General features: G+C 47.5%; 1 protein-coding gene across 4 annotated transcripts in view; it reads left to right on the top strand.

The window, feature by feature from the left end:
* Window positions 1-16,525, top strand: part of ACTL6A (actin like 6A) — a 162,417-nt gene that overhangs the window by 130,435 nt on the left and 15,457 nt on the right. The gene's annotated exons all lie outside the window — the stretch shown is intronic.

The following is a 16,525-nucleotide window of genomic DNA, read 5'->3' as shown; positions in this document are numbered from 1 at the left end:
TCCTTGGGCTTCTACAAAGGACATCACATTCATCAGAGAAGGTGTACGCCTCTCATGACTGAAGTCTATCTGGTGTTAAGCGCCAAACATGCTTAAGGCACTTCTCCACGGACACAAGGATACCATATCAAAATTTTGTAGAAACAAATCTCAATTCCTGTACGTACCCGGATCAGTCCAGACAGTGGGTTGAGCCTCCTTTCCAGCAGGTGGAGACAGACTAAAACTTGAAGGATGCCCTATATCAGGACAGAGCCTATCCTCTACCCCTTCAGTATTCGTCTGTCTCCAGCTGGTGCAGCATCTCCCCTTCGGTTCTCTGCTGTAGGCTAGTCAGCCTCTTCTTCTTTCTTTTTCGGCTCAAGCAAGTAGTTCTTTTGATTCCCGCTTGTTTTAGAAACAAAGGAAAAAATCTATGAAGGAAATTTTGCCTTCTTTTAGTGCTTTCACTGTTTTTGTGTGGGAGACGTCCATCTCCCAGCTCTTGCCTGGCTCAGGGGGGCTTTGCCCCTTTTGCAGGAGGGGGTTCCCTGCATAGTCCTGAGTCCGTGGACGCTTCCAGGTGTGGGGACCGACGCTCTCTGGGCCTCGTTCCCCCTCTGGCTGCCGAGAGGGTTTTTAACCCGCTGCTGCGCTCAGTAAAAAAAAAAAAAAAGAGGAGTTTAAAAGTTTCAAACTTTCAATAAGTTGCAGGTACTCACCTACCTCAAACTTATTTGCAGCAGTTGACCAGCTTTTTTATTTTTTTCTGGTCAGAGTAGGGCTAGAACCGGCAGCCAGAGAAGCAGAAGGCAGCAGGTTTCCCGCCTGCTCTCTCCTGCAGTGCAGGCTGTCAATCAAGCTTTTTTTTCAGCTTTTTTTTCTTCAGCCGCGGCTTAGCTATGTCCCGGCTGGCAGCCTGCCTTTCTTGTAGGCTGCCCTCTTCGTGTTTTTCGCGGCAGGGCCCTCTGCACTGCTTGCCTGCTGGATGGGGAAGGTCCCTCCTCGGCAGGACAAGCAAATTTAGCCCGGGGCTCCACTCCTCCCGGCATAGCTAGGCCTTTCCCGGGTCGGCAGAGCCCGGGAACGGCCGCCATCTTGGATTTTTCATCTGGGCCGATTTCAGTGCTCCCTGGGGCTGGGGGGCCAGATTTTTTTGATTTAACCCCCGATTTGGCCCAGGAGGGGGGTCCTGACCTTCCCTCGTTCCCCCCCCTCCCCCCCCATCAAATTCAGGGTCCCTTTTTCAGCGGATTTCGTCCTCATGCACAAATCTTATCTAGCTAGCCTGCATGAGCTGGACGAAAGCCCCCCCTGCCCCCCCCCCCCGCCAAAAATCCCTCGCTCAGTGCCGTTGACCACTGGACCGACCGCGGAGCCCCAGGGACCAGTTCGGGTGCGGGTGGCGCTGGCACATCAATCGACTGGAAACTTTGGCGGTCCGCCTGGCGCTTCAGGAGTTCCTTCCCCTGATCCGCGGCAAGGCGGTACGAGTCCTGTCCGACAACTCCACCACAGTGGCCTACATCAATCGCCAAGGAGGCACTCGCAGTCCCCTGGTAGCCTTAGAAGCCAGCCGTCTTCTCGCTTGGGCGGAGCGTCACCTGCAGTGCCTTGTGGCTTCTCACATCGCCGGAAAAGACAATGTTCAAACCGACTTCCTCAGCCGGCAGTCACTCAATCTGGGAGAGTGGGAGCTCTCGGACACGGCCATGGCTCTGATAGTGGACAGGTGGGGTCCTCCTCACCTCGACCTCATGGCGACTCTGCGCAATGCCAAGGCCAATCGGTTCTTCAGCCGCTGGAGGGAGCACGGCGCAGAGGGCGTGGATGCTCTGGCTCTACCTTGGCCAGCGGACGTCCTGTACGTGTTTCCCCTGTGGCCACTGGTGGGGAAAGTTCTCAGGAGAATCGAGCTCCACCGGGGACCGGTGATTCTCGTCTCTCCCGAGTGGCCGCAAAGGCCATGGTTCGCGGATCTCATCAATCTAGCGGTGGACGGGCCCCTGCGCCTCGGTCATCTCCCTCGTCTCCTCCGGCAGGGGCCTGTATATTTCGACCAGGCCGATCGCTTCTGTCTTGCGGCCTGGCTTTTGAACGGCGTCACCTGAGGTGCAAAGGTTATAGGGAGGAGGTCATCTCCACCCTGCTGCAAGCCCGGAAGCAGTCGACTTCTCTGGCCTATGTGCGCATCTGGAAAGTTTTTGAGTCCGTGTGTACGGAGGAGGATGTCCCTGCGCACTCCACCTCGATTCCTTTGATTCTTTCTTTTCTTCAGAAGGGTCTCTCTAAGGGCCTCTCCTTCAGTTCTCTACGCGTTCAAGTCTCTGCGCTCGGCTCTCTCTTGGGTCGGGTGGACGGTCATGCCTTAGCAGCTCACCCTGACGTGATTCGTTTCCTGAGGGGCGTTAAGACACCTCCGCCCCCCCTCTCGGGCCACGTGTCAGTCGTGGAGTCTCAACCTAGTCCTTCGTGCTCTCTGTGAGGCTCTCTTCGAGCCTCTTCGCCACGCTACGCTCAAGGATCTTACTCTAAAGACTGTCTTCTGGTCTCTATTTCCTCTGCTCGTCGTATTTCCGAGCTTCAGGCGCTGTCCTGTCGGGAGCCCTTCTTGCGTTTCTCGGATTCCGGGGTTTCTCTCAGGATGGTTCCTTCCTTCTTGCCTAAGGTTGTCTCCGCTTTTCATGTCTACCAGTCGGTCGAACTCCCAGCGTTCTCTCCGGAGGAGATTGCGGGTACGGCGGGTGGCGACCTTCGTCAGCTAGATGTAAAACGAGTCTTGCTTCGCTATCTCCAGGTCACCAATGACTTCCGGGTATCGGACCATCTCTTCGTCCTTTGGAGTGGTCCCACCGCGGTAAACAGGCTTCTAAGACCATGATTGCGCGGTGGTTGAAGGAAGCCATTTCCTCAGCGTACCTTTGTCAAGGTCGTCCACTTCCTGAGGGTCTGAAAGCCCATTCCTTGCATTCTCAGGCTACTTCGTGGGCGGAGAGTCAGTTTGTCTCCCTGCAGGAGATTTGCAGGGCTGCCACTTGGACGTCTCTGCACACGTTTACTCGGCACTACCGTCTGGATGCACACGCTCCGGTGTTCGGTTCCTTTGGGCGGCAAGTGCTTCGAGCGGGACTGTCTCGGTCCCACCCAGTTTAGGGAAGCTTTGGTACATCCCACTGTCTGGACTGATCCGGGTACGTACAGGAAAGGAAAATTAGTTCTTACCTGTTAATTTTCGTTCCTGTAGTACCACGGATCAGTCCAGATGCCCTTCCCTGTCTGTCTTCTGTTCTCTCGAAGCTTGTTTTCTTGCAGGTCTGCAGATTTCCATATATTTCTTTGTGCAAGATTACTGAGCAATTACACCGGAAGCCTTGGTCGTTTTCTTATACCAAGTTGATGCAAGAGCGTAGAGGTATACCATGTTTTCTACATTATTCTATATTTGCTCCGTTGAGCTTTACAGTTACTTGCTTGATCCTATTCTTGGGTTTGTTGTTTTATGCTTTGACATACGTTATACTGAAGGGGTAGAGGATAGGCTCTGTCCTGATATAGGGCATCCTTCAAGTTTTAGTCTGTCTCCACCTGCTGGAAAGGAGGCTCAACCCACTGTCTGATCCGTAGTACTACAGGAACGAAAATTAACAGGTAAGAACTAATTTTCCTTTTTTTTTATTGTGTATCAGTAGGTAATACAGGTATCCTTGGGAGTTACAGAATGGCAAGACTTCATGAGAAGCACTAGTCTTTGTCTCTCTTTGTATATCAGTGAGTTCTTCTTTTTATAGATAACATAGAGAGTCTCAAGTAGGTAAATCTCTAAATTGCATGAACTATGGGAATATCACGTACATAGTTTCTCATGTCAAAAAGAAAACAAAGTAGACCTATGTTACCCTGATAACTTTCCCAAATTGGGGCCTAATTACCTGTTGTTCGTATCTTCTGTTAGTCCTTTGTCCTGTCATTTTTTCACCCTCAGGGTGATCTTCATGGCTTAGGCTGGTGCCACTGTAGTTGAAATTTTAGCCTGAGATTCTGACCTTTTCCTTCTGCTTTTTTGTGACCCTATGACCCTCCATCACAAGTTTGACAGCTCCGGCTGCTGTACAGATGTCTCCTAGAATTTCTCCAGGTCAGGCTCAATAGGGCATTTAGGGTTCACATAGCCAGAATTGCAAGCAGGCCAAGGCAGCAGAGGATTCTGGGTCAATCACAGTCTCCATGTTGGTCTCAGACTCAGGCCCACATATCGTTAGTTCTGTGTTTTTAATAGATTCTACTTTTATTATATTTAAATATTTATATACATACTTTCGTTTAATATATAACTTGTTAAATATATAATCTGTTAAATGTATAATCTGTTAAATGTATAACGCTCCGGCGTAAGTTCCTGTTCATTGTACACCGACGTGATATCTTTGATGAGCGGCGGTATATAAAAAATTATAAATAAATAATAAATAATAAATAAATATCTGTGAGTACCGTTCACTCTCCAAGGTTGTTGATATAAAGTCCAGCAACTTGGTGCCAAAATGTGTGTGCTTTGTGCCAACAGCTGCTTTCTCTGTAGAAACAGTCCCCATTATTGGAATCCTTCTTTGGTGTGGAAAAGTTATCTGTGCCATCTACAAGTAAAACCACAGTGCCACCATCTACACAGATGCCTTCTTAGTGTGACAACTCTGGTTTGGATACAAAAAATTAATCAAGACAGGATCATAGCTCCTCATTACCAATTTTGGTTCTTGAATCACAGTTCTGCACTGTGCTTTCTGCAGCTTACCACCATCCCATAGTGAGAAGGATGTGGTTAGAATCTGTATAAAATTTTTACAAAATAAGCACCACTTCTAAATAAACAAATACTGATTTGATGCCACCTCCATTTTGGAATCAATAACGCCAAAGATAGAAAGTCAGTCTACTATCCCTCCTTATCTTGCTAGACAAAGACATAGCATACCTAAGATCCATGACTCACCCTCATCTAGGGATAGGACAGTACCAGAAGGACCACTTGTAGTGCTGTCTGATTCACAAGAGAGATTTGAATAATCTTGTGTTTGTCCATTATTCTATTCAAATAATGAAGACTCTACTGATCTTCAGTTGGATCTTTCTCCACAATCGTCAAGAAATATGTCTCCCTCTAAGGACACAGCATATCCTGTTTTTATCCAAAAGTTGGCCAGGAGATTCCTTTCCCCTTATTTCAAGAGGCAGAACATATAGAAGATGTATTTGGCTTGTTAAAATGTATTTGAACCTCCAAAATGTATTGTAGCTGTACCAGTACATGGATTAAAACAGGAGCTTCAGACAAGGATGTGGTAGATACCTTTTGTCAGTGCTACCAGTGTTGAGAAAACTGGATGATGTGTAAAGTTCAGTCTTGGTCAGGTCATCAGGATGTCCAAGTGCCCCACAAATCAGTAGTGGTAGAATCGGCATTAAAGCTAAAAAGATCTAAAACTCCTTTGAATACTCATCCAGGCAAGGATCTTGCTGTGTTGGATGATACAGCAGAAAAGGTGATACATTCCAGAATTGCTACACAACAATTTTACATGGTGCAGTATACATTGTCTTTCCCGCAAAAATTACAGATTGACTAAATATCCATCAGAGTTTAATCCGTATTTCCTGCCAACTTTCCATGAAACTGAAGCAGATGGTATGCACCTCATTAGATCAACCTATGAGGCCTATGACGCTTCTTCCAGGACAATAATCATAGTCATTGGAGTAAGAAGATTAGCTTGGTTTTGAGCTTCAGGGCACCATGAAGAGGTACATGTAAACTTGCTGATGCCCCATGTATGAGGATAATCTCTTTGGAGAAAAGGAGAAAGAAACAGTTGACCTTAAACATCATCGTAGCACACTCCTGACGCAGCACGAGCGAGGCAGATATTTATTAAATATAACAAGATTTGACTACAGTTCCTGGCATGAGTAAATAGTAAAAAGATAATGTAGTACATGTCTGCAGCAACCAGATAAGTAATTCTAAAAGAATGGACTTGCTTTGTTTTTAAATCAGTGTTTTATTTTTAAAAGATTATAGTGATTCTGGTGGCTCCGGAGAGGCCACGAAAGCCGTGGTTTGCGGATCTAGTCAACCTCGCAGTGGACGGTCCGCTTCGTCTGGGCCACCTTCCACATCTCCTTCGCCAGGGTCCAGTATTTTTCGACCAGGCAGATCGCTTCTGTCTTGTGGCCTGGCTTTTGAGAGGCGGCGACTGAGGAGGTTACCCGGAAGAGGTCATCTCTACCCTCCTAAGAGCCAAGAAAACTTCCTCCTCCATCTCTTCGTTCGGGTGTGGAAAGTTTTTGATTCCTGGTGTGAAGATACAGGGGTTACTCCTCATTGCGCTTCAGTGGCTCAGATCCTCTCATTCCTGCAGAAGGGGCTAGGTAAGGGCTTGGTGTACAATTCTCTTCGGGTTCAGGTGGCGGCCCTCTGCTCCCTTGTAGGTCGTTGGGAAGGAGCTCCTCTAGCATCACATCCAGACATCGTCCGGTCCTTGAAGGGAGTAAAACACTTGAGACCGCCTGTCCGTGCCTTGTGTCCCTTGTGGAGTCTCAACTTGGTTCTTCGTGTTCTGTGTGAGCCACCTTTTGAACCGCTGAGGAGAGCTAACCTCAAGGACTTAACTTTAAAGACCATCTTCCTGGTGTCTATTTGTTCGGCCCGCAGAATCTCGGAACTTCAAGCCTTGTCTTGTAGGGAGCCCTACCTTCGTTTCACAGATTCAGGATTCTCTCTGACCACAGTACCATTTTTTCTCCCAAAGGTGGTGTCAGCCTTCCATCTAAATCAGTCTGTAGAGCTGCCAGCATTTCAGGAAGAGGACTCCAGAGAGCTTTGGCAGCTCGATGTTAAGCTCGTTCTCATTCGCTACTTGGAGGTCACCAATGATTTCCGTTTGTTTGGATCATTTGTTTGTCCTCTGGAGCGGACCCAAGAGAGGAAACAAGGCCTCTAAAACCACTATAGCGCGTTGGTTGAAAGAAGCAATTTCGGCAGCGTAAATCGGTGCTGGTAAGCGTCCTCCGGAGGGTATTAAAGCGCATTCGCTCCGTTCACAAGCGACTTCCTGGGCAGAAAGCCAAGCAGTGTCTCTTCAGGAGATATGTAGAGCGTCTGCGTGGAAATGGTTGCTCACTTTTGCGCGCCACTATCGTTTAAATTTAAAACCACCAGTTTTGGGCTTGTTTGGCAACCAGGTCATTCATGCAGGGCTATCTGGGGCCCACCCTGTCTAGGGAAGCTTTGGTACATCCCACAGTCTGGACTGATCCGGGTACATACAGGGAAAAGAAAATTATTCCTTACCTGCTAATTTTCGTTCCTGTAGTACCACAGATCAGTCCAGACGCCCGCCTGCCGGTTCTTATTGTAATTCTTTTTCGACACGGATAGCCAACTCAGGGATGCTACTAAGAAAATGCAAGGATTCTCAAATGCTCGGGGTTTCCATTTGCAAGTTTTTCCGCAAGCAAAAATTTTTTATTTCCTAAATTAGCATGTATATAGTTACATTTGCAGTTGGGGTTTGTTTGATCCATTCATCAGTTGGTATTGTTTTCTGCTTTGATATTCTTAATACTGAAGGGACGTAGAGGGCACACCAGGTTAATAGAGGGTGCCCTACAAGTTTTTCTCTGTCTCCATCTGATGGAAGGGAGGCATAACCCACGGTCTGGTCTGATCCATGGTACTACAGGAATGAAAATTAGCAGGTAAGGAATAATTTTCTTTTATAAGGTGGTCTTGAAGGTGAGAGAAGAAAGAGGAGGTTGAGAGAGGGGATCAACTGGCATGCAAGAAGGGTAAGAAGGGAATGAATGATGGAGTGAAACTGCACCCCTGGTAATGTATGGGTCATCCTTTGTGGTCTTGTGAATTTTCAAGTGCTAAAATGTCACATTGGCTAAAAGTTTGGGAAGCCATATAATAATACCTCCTCCTGGACAAGGTCAGCAAACACATTTTCCTTTGGGCCTTTGTCAAAGGTGGATGACAACTGGTGGGAAGAGAGGGCAGGCTGATGATAGGGGTAACATTTTTCTCTTGAGTAGGTTCAGTGGTAGGTGAGAAGGGAACAGTGGTAATCTCCATTGACCCATACACTCTCTGCCCTTCTTTCCCCTCATGGCTGGTCCTAAGTCTAACGGTAATCTGCAAGTAGCAGCAGCATTACTAACAAGTTATCACAGGGCCTGTGGGTTTGTGCAAGCTTATGGGCTCTGCAGCAACCCTGATCCCTTCTTGTACAGGTTTCCTGTTATCACAGAAACTCCTGCAAGGGCAGTGCCAACACAGGCCCTTTGAGCATATGTTGACTCACAGGCCCAATGCTGACTTCCACTACTATTGTTGCTGCTGCTGCTGGTACCTGAAGAGTACTGCCTTTTGAGGCACTTATGCCCCCAGCTGAAGGTTTTATGACCCCATTTGGGGAAGCCCTGATCTAGAGTATTCTCCCCTCATTGATTCCAGGACCCAGCTGCTCCATGAAGCAGTCATTTTACAGCATCCAGAAACTTTACCTCTTTAATGTGTCCTGACAAGATATTTACCTGATCACTCTGGGGTAATTAAAATCTCCCATTAGTGTTTCCTAATTTGTTAGCTTTCCTAATTTCTGTTAGCATTTTTTGTATGTCTTTTTATCCTGGCCAGGCAGACAGTAGTAAATCCCTACAGCTATACTTTTCTCTACAACACAGGGAACTTTTACCCATAGAGCTTCCACTTTGTATTTTGTTTCCTGTAGGACTTTTATCCTGTTTGACTCTATGCCAACCTTAACACAGTGCTACCCCTTCTTATTTCAAATGGAAAAGGTGCACTTCCTGGTGCTCTACTTTGCAATTAGATCCCTTTACATGTTCTTATCCTCTTCCATCTCATCCTCTCCACCAGTCAAGCTCTTAACAAATGGGTTATTTCCCTCTACCAGCAGGTAGAGGCAAACACTGTCTTCCACTGTGACATTACATCCACTACTTAGGTGGTAGTGCTAGCAGCAGCAATCCAGTATATTCTGCCTCCAGCAGATAGTAAGGTTGGTACTGGTGAGGCAGCTTGGTGTTGGATCTTGATCAGACCCTGGGGGCCAGGCCACTGGTTTCGACCAGCAGTGCGAGCCAATTGCTTGGCTCCTAGCCCCTGAAGGGGGAGGTTGGTTGAGCCTGTCCAAGGAGCAATTATTAAAAAAAAAAAAAAAGCTGCCAACAAAGGATTGAAGTGGCTTCTGTGGGGGGCTGTAGTGGGAGGTAGTGCCTGTGTTAGCAGGACCATTGGGCAGTGAGCATGGCTGGCTCTTGGTGGCCACAGGGAGGAGGAGAGTCACATGTTGCCTCGCTGTCTGCCACACATGTGCTGACTACGTGGATAGGCCCACCCAAGGTCCTCAATATTGTGAGGCCTGTGGAGTTCTCTGGGAAGCCTCGGAGAAGGGCCCTGTCTGTTGTGCATTCTCATGCACAGGAGAGAGACCCGGCAAGTATTCAGTGGTGGGTCTTGTTCCCACTTTGCCTCCCTTGTTCTTTTTTGGTGCGCTGGGTTCTGAGGGCCCTGACACATGGTCTACTGTGCGGCCAGAGGAGACTTCAGTCATTTTGGAATCTCCCTTGCTGGCTTGTTCTGAGCCCGGGAGGGTGATGGCAGGCGAGGGGTATGAATCACCCCTGATCTGGAGCCAGTTACCATTAAGTGAGCCTTCACCCAGGAGCACACTGGCCTTGAACCTGGGTCCCCAGGAAATCTTCTCTCCAGAATTCTTTAATTTCCTCCATCAGGCATTCTGCACCTTTGCGTAGCCGGGGGAGGTGTCTTGGGGGATCCACTTCTCAAACACCACAAATTCTGGGCTCTGGTTCTTCTCAGGTTCCTCAAAAACTACCACGACTGGCCCTAGAGGCACTGGGGCTCTTGTGGGAAGATCCTGGAGATGTTGAGGAACCCAGGGATGTTAGAATTTCTGCGTCTTTTGAGGAGGGGGAAGTTCCTTCTGGCCCTGAGGATGATTCATTCAGTCAAATGACTGTTTTGGATTGAGCAGGTGGTGCCTTCATCTCGTACTGCCTTTTTCCTCCACCTGGAGGTGGAGGAGATGATGTTGGTGGAATGGGTGTTTTTGGAGTCAGGCCTGCGAGGGGTTGCCCTCTTTCCATGGCTGTACCCTTTCCACCGGCTATGATTCAAAAGTTTTTTTTCCAGGTTCTGGTGGTGGATGCTTTGGTCATGGTGGTGACCAGGCAGACTACTATTCCCGTTAAAAGGGGTGTGTCTTTGAAGGATCCCCAGGATAAGAAGATAGAGCCCCTTCTGTGAAGTTTCTTTTCGACAGCAGTGCAGATTTCTATCTGCTCGGCCTTGGTGGTCTGGGCTCCCCTTTGCTGGATCCAACAGCTGCCAAAGATCGAAGAGGTGGCCATGATGGAGTCTGCTCTCGCTTTCCGGGCAGATGCTCTGTATGACTACTTGCAAAGTTCTTCCCAGTCGGTGGCCCTGTCGGTTGCTGTGTAGCAGCTCTTGTGGCTGTGCAATTGGGCGGCCTACTCTTGGTCCAAGACTCATCTGGGTAAGTTGCCCTTTAAGGGCCAGCTTCTGTTCAGGGAGGATGTGGAGCAGTTGGTGAAAAATCTTGGCGATCCTAAGCTTCAACAGCTGCTGGAGGACAAGGGACACTCCTTTTCATAGGGCTGGTAGTGGTCATGGGCACGTTTGAGCTTCCTGGTGTTTATCAGGTAGACGTTATTTTGAAGCAACTTTGGCTACTTATTCAGGTGGTAGGGGCTGAAGTCGGTCCTTTCATGGAGTCACAAGGCAAAGGTGGGGAGGTCTGTTCTTTGTCTAGAGCTGGTAAAGGCTCCTCATGAGGCTCCGCAGATTTATTCACTCTTGACTCCTGTAAGTAGCCATCTGCAGGGAGTGGCCCTATATAACCATTGATCAGTAGGTGCTGGAAATAATTATCTCCGGCTATTCCCTGGACCTACATTGTCCTGTTTGAGATGTCTTCATGGTTTCCCCCTGCTCTGTTGCAACCAAACAGCGGGCGGTCCACGACACACTGCTGAAGCTTCAGCTGTTGCACATGGTAGTTCCTGTGCCCTCCAGCAGAGCAGGAATGCGGACATTATTCTCATCTATTTTTGGTGCCCAAGGAGGACGGTTCCTTCCATCCCATATTGGACTTCAAGGGAGTAAACCGCTGTCTGCGGGTCCCATGGTTTCAGATAGAAATGCTGCAGTCCATTCTTGCCACCATGTAGCAGGGGGATTCCTGTGCTTGCTGGACCCATCAGAAGCTTACCTACATATCCCCATTCGGAACAGAGATCAAAGAGATCTCCGATTTTGCGTTCTATGGGAACATTTTCAGTTCCGAGTGCTGCCGTTTGGTCTTGTGATCACTCCACGGGTTTTTACAAAGGTAATGGTTGTGGTGGTGGCAGCCCTCCGGCATGAAGGGATTATGATCCACCCATATCTCAACGATTTGGTTAACCTGGGCTCTGTCTCAAGTGGAGGTGAAGTGAGCTGTTAAGTGGTTTAGGTTTTAGAAAGATTGGGCTGGGTGATTAATTTTGCTAAAAGATCCCTGCAGCCCATGCAGTCCCTGGAGTATTTGGGGGCATAGTTCGATACACCGGTGGGACAAGCATTCCTCATTGATAAGAAGGTACACAAGGTAGTCTGTCAGGTTTAGGGTTTCCTGAAATTGCTAGTTCCCTCCATGTGGGATTATTTGCAGGTCCTCAGGTTAATGGTGACAACAATGGACCTCGTACTGTGGGCCAGAGCTCACATGTGCTCTCTCCTGGGTTAATGGTTTCTGCAGTCGCAGGATTATGTGGTTGGCCTTCCTCTGAGCTGCTGGAGTGACAGTCACTGCGCTGGTGGCTGATCACTTCCCATTTGTTAAAGGGAGTCTGTCTTGCCTCTCCGGACTGGGTCTTGGTCATGAAGGACATGAGCCTCTTGGGTTGGGGGGGCCTCACTGTCTGGATCAGGTGCCTCAGGGAAGTTGGTCTTCAGAGGAAGCCTCGTGGTCCATCAATCGGCTGGAGACTAGAGCAATTTATTCTGACCCCTTTCTCCCACTGCTTCAGGGGAGGGCTTTTTGGGTCCTCTCGGACAACACCACAGCAGTGGCATATGGTAAATCAACAGGGGGAGACAGAGCAGGGAGTCTTGATGGAGACATTGTTCCTGTTTCCATGGATGGAGAAGAATCTCCTGCTAATGTCCATGGTGCACAGTGCAAACCAGAAAAAAGTTCAGGCAGACTTCCTCAGTCAGAACCTGCTGGAGCCCAGGAAATGGAAGCTGAGCCTGGGTGTTTTTCGCAAGATTTGTTGCAGATGGGGTCAGCCTCAAGTGGATTTGATGGCGACCTGAAAGAATGCGAAAGTGTGCTGCTGCTTCAGCCAATGCAGAGAACTGGGGACAATGGGGATCGACACCCTAGTGCAGCCCTAGCCAGAGGGAGAGCTCCTATGTGCTTTTTCACTGTGGGCAATCGTAGGCAGATTGCTGTGATGCGTAGAGTTGGAAGGCAACTGTATCATACTAGTGGCACCAGACTGGCTACACAGACTTTGGTACGCAGATCTGATCTGGCTTTAAGTGGACCAACCATTATGTCTTCTGAGGAAGTGGGACCTCTTGACTCAGGGGCTCATAGTCATTGAAGATCTGGCTCCATTCTATCTTATGGCCTGGCTGTTGAGTGGAGATGGCTCCGTAAACGGGTATTCTGCAGCTGTGATTTCCACACTACTGAAGTCTTGGAAGTGGTCCACTTCCCTGACTTCCATTCGAGTCTGGTGCTTGTTCGAGCAGTTCTGTAAGTCCAAGGTAGAGTCTTCCTGAATAGCTCTGGTACTCTGTCTCTTTTAGTCTTCCTTCAGGATAGGCTGGATAAGGGACTGGCCCTGAACCCTTTAAAGGTGCAGGTAGTGGCGCTTGCCTGCTACCAGGGGCCCATTGTGGGGTGTTCTATAGCGGCTCATCCAGATGTGTCCCATTTGAGGAGCATAAAACAGTTACGTTCACCCTTCCATCCCATCATTCCTCCATGGGATCTGAACTTGGAGGTGTGAACCTTCATGGGGGACTCTTGTTAACCTTTGAAACATAGTTCTTTGAAAGATTTGTCATTGAAGACAGCTTTCCTAGTTGCAGTTTGCTCTGCAAGACAGGTCTCAGCTTCAAGCTCTCTTGTTGGGATCCTTTTCTTGTGATCTAGTCAGAAGTGGTGGTCTTTCGTCCACTGCTGGCCTTTCCTCCAAAGGTGAAGTCAGTCTTCCATATCAGTGCGACTGTTTTTCTCCCAGCCTTTTCATGGGAGAAGTGCGGGTCAGAGTATCATTCTCTCTGGTGTCATGATGTCCGAAGGCTTGTCCTCCGGTACTTGGAGGTCATTAATGATTTCCACAAGTCTGATAGGTTGCCTGTTCTGTTTGGAAGTCCACGGAAAGGAGAGGTGGCCTCTAGGGCCACTCTGGTTCACTGGATAAGGGCGACAGTGGAGTCTGCTTACTTGCTTAAGGGCCAGAAACTGCTAGACTTGGTGCAGGTGCACTCCATCAGGGCTCAGTCAGTGTCCTGGGCAGAGGTACACATGCTTGCACTGGTAGATATTTGCAGGGCGGCCTTGGTCATCCTTGTATACCTTTGTGAAGCAATACAGGTTTTTTTCTTCTTTTGCAGAAGGATTCTGCATACGGCGGTGGTTCTTTGAGAAGTCCTTGCTTCTTCCTGCCTGAGTAGATGAAGCTTTGGTACTTCCTGTGTGTTAATGGCTGGACTGATGTAGCAGGATGATGGAAGCAGAAGTTTCCTTTCCTGTTAATTTATTTTCCATTAGCCCTGCTACACCAGTCCAGGACCCACCCGAGAAGCAAGATGCTTTTTCAACATAGTTGTTTTGCCTGTCTGACTGGGGGCTTTTGGCTTTGCTCTATCTGGCTCATTTTGGGGTTTTTTCCTGCTTTCCTTCTGTTTGGTTGCAGGGAAATTTCTTTACAGGTTTCTAGTTTGAATTTGTTTTCAGTTGCTGGGGTCTGATCCACAGCTTTGTCAGCATACTGGATTTCTGCTGCTAGCACCACCACCTTAAGTAGTGGCTGTGATGTCACATGGAAAAGAATGTTGTCTGCCTCCGCTGGTAGGGGGAGATTGCCCACTTGTTAAGGGCTGTACTGGTGTAGCAGGACTAATGGAAAGGAAATTAACAGGTATGGAAATTTCTCCTTACTCGAACATCTATTAATTCTTTCTAAATCAGGGTTGAAGACTAACAGTCAGAGTACATCTCTGTGCAATACCAGCATATCATGAAAATTTAAAAGGTTTTCTTGTTTCTTAGCTGATGGTGGCCAGGTTCTTTAAAAGAGTAAATCATCTTAAACCTCTAAAGATTCTCCTATATGCTGGGTTCTGAATATAGTTCTGACTCGGCTCATGAAACTACCACTCAAACCTTTGGCAACAGCTTTGCAACTATTAATTGCCTACAACCTAGTAAAGCAGGGTTTCTCAGTTACAAAGAAAATGCTTTCAACTTTAATCTCTGATTGCATCTCTTAATGCTATAATGCCGCATGACTTCCAGACAGTTTTACAATCTACAATATTATCAAAACTAGATTACTGCAATGCCATCCTACTTGGTCTCCCCAAAAACACCATACAACCACTACAGATGCTACAAAACGCTGCAGCATGCTTACTCACGAACACGCACCGCCATGAACACATTACTCCTGCTCTCATGTTCCTTCATTGGCTTCCTGTTGCATCCAGAATATTATTCAAAGTTCTTACACTGATTCACAAATTGATTTACAACCAAGATATGCAATGGTTCTCCGATCATTTTATATTCCACACATCAAAGAGACCGATAAGGAAAATGCACCAAGCCAAACTCGCCTCTTCTGCACTTAAACACATCAAACACGTTACCACCAGAGAACGCTCATTCACTATTGCCGGAACCAACATGTGGAACAAAATGCCCACAGACCTGCGTCTAGAACCCTGCCACAAAAAATTCAAGCAGAACCTTAAGACCTGGTTGTTTGAACAAGCTTTCTCCCTATGAACACCCGTTTCGAAAACACCAACCACGCAACCCTGTTATTCTGATCCATTGGCACTTGACTTTTCATTTCACGTTATAATTTGACTATTTATTTATTTTGCTGCGATGCTTGAGTTTAACGGTCTCTTACCTTACATCCATTTTAAAATGGCCATTAACTTTCAAATATTATTGTCATTTATTTAATCGTTCTGTATTGTTAATTTTAATGGTAATTTTAATTTAATTGTTTAGTTCTTAATTGATATATAATTTGTTCACATTATTTCATATTGTCTGTAAAGCCTGTTGCTAATTTATTGTTTATTGTAAACCGAGGTGATGTTATTAACGTGCCGCGGTATAGAAAAATCACTAAATAAATAAATAATCAATTAGGGCAATAGCTTAAGAATAAAGCAAACGACCATCAGGTCAGAGCTAACATACAGGCTGATTCAGTAAAGTCTGCTGGAGAGCAGACGAACGCCCGCTCTCCCAGCGCGCGCACCGGCCACTTGCCGGTGCGTGTGATTCAGTATGCAAATTGGGTGGTGCGGTAGAAATGGGCAAAAGGAGGCGCTATGGACACTAGCGCATAGATAACGCCTCCTTTTAGCCCGGAGCGGCGGCTGTCAGCGGGTTTGACAGCCGACGCTCAATTTTGCTGGTGTCGGTTCTCGAGCCCGCTGACAGGCACGGGCTCGGAAACTGGATGCCGGCAAAATTGAGCGTCTGGTTTTCGGCCCGACAGCCGCCAGCCCATTTTAAATTTTTTTTTCCAACTTTTTTTCCACTTCGGGACCTCCGACTTAATATCGCCATGATCTACCTTTGGGTAGGCGCTAATTTCTTAAAGTAATATGTGAGGCTTGGCTGCACATTTTACTTACTGTATCGCGCGGGCATACCTAATAGGGCCATCAACATGCATTTGCATGTTGAGGGCCTTATTAGGTGCCGCGGGTTGGACGCTTGTTTTCCTCCCCTTGCTGAATAAGGGGTAAGGGAAAACACGCGTCCAAGGGCAGGTTAACATGGAGCGCACTGTACTGTATCGGCCTGTCAGTTTCCTTAGCACATCTTTTATAATTTTAAAACAGTTACAATTATGTTCCTTTTATTATATTTATCAAGTTGTTTGTTCCTCTCTCTCCTTCTGCCCTATTCTTTCTTGCTGCTCTTCCCCTGCCCACCTCTCACCTTTTTCTTGCCTGCTCCCCTTCTCCCCTACCCTTGTTCATTGTATTTTCTACCTGCTTCAGTTTTTTGTAAACCGGCATGATATGCCCTATGAATGTCGGTATATTAAAAGTTAAATAAATAAATAAAATAAATCTTTGTTGGAGCAGCTAACTGGTCTTCCATCCATACCTTTGCTGCTCATGTGTGCCTAGAAAATGCCTCAGGTCAAGATGGCAGTTTTTACC

The sequence above is a fragment of the Rhinatrema bivittatum genome, chromosome 9 (assembly GCF_901001135.1).
Source record: "Rhinatrema bivittatum chromosome 9, aRhiBiv1.1, whole genome shotgun sequence".
Lineage (NCBI taxonomy): Eukaryota > Metazoa > Chordata > Amphibia > Gymnophiona > Rhinatrematidae > Rhinatrema > Rhinatrema bivittatum.
Note: the sequence above shows the minus strand (reverse complement) of the source record. Positions and strands in the feature narration are given on the sequence as shown.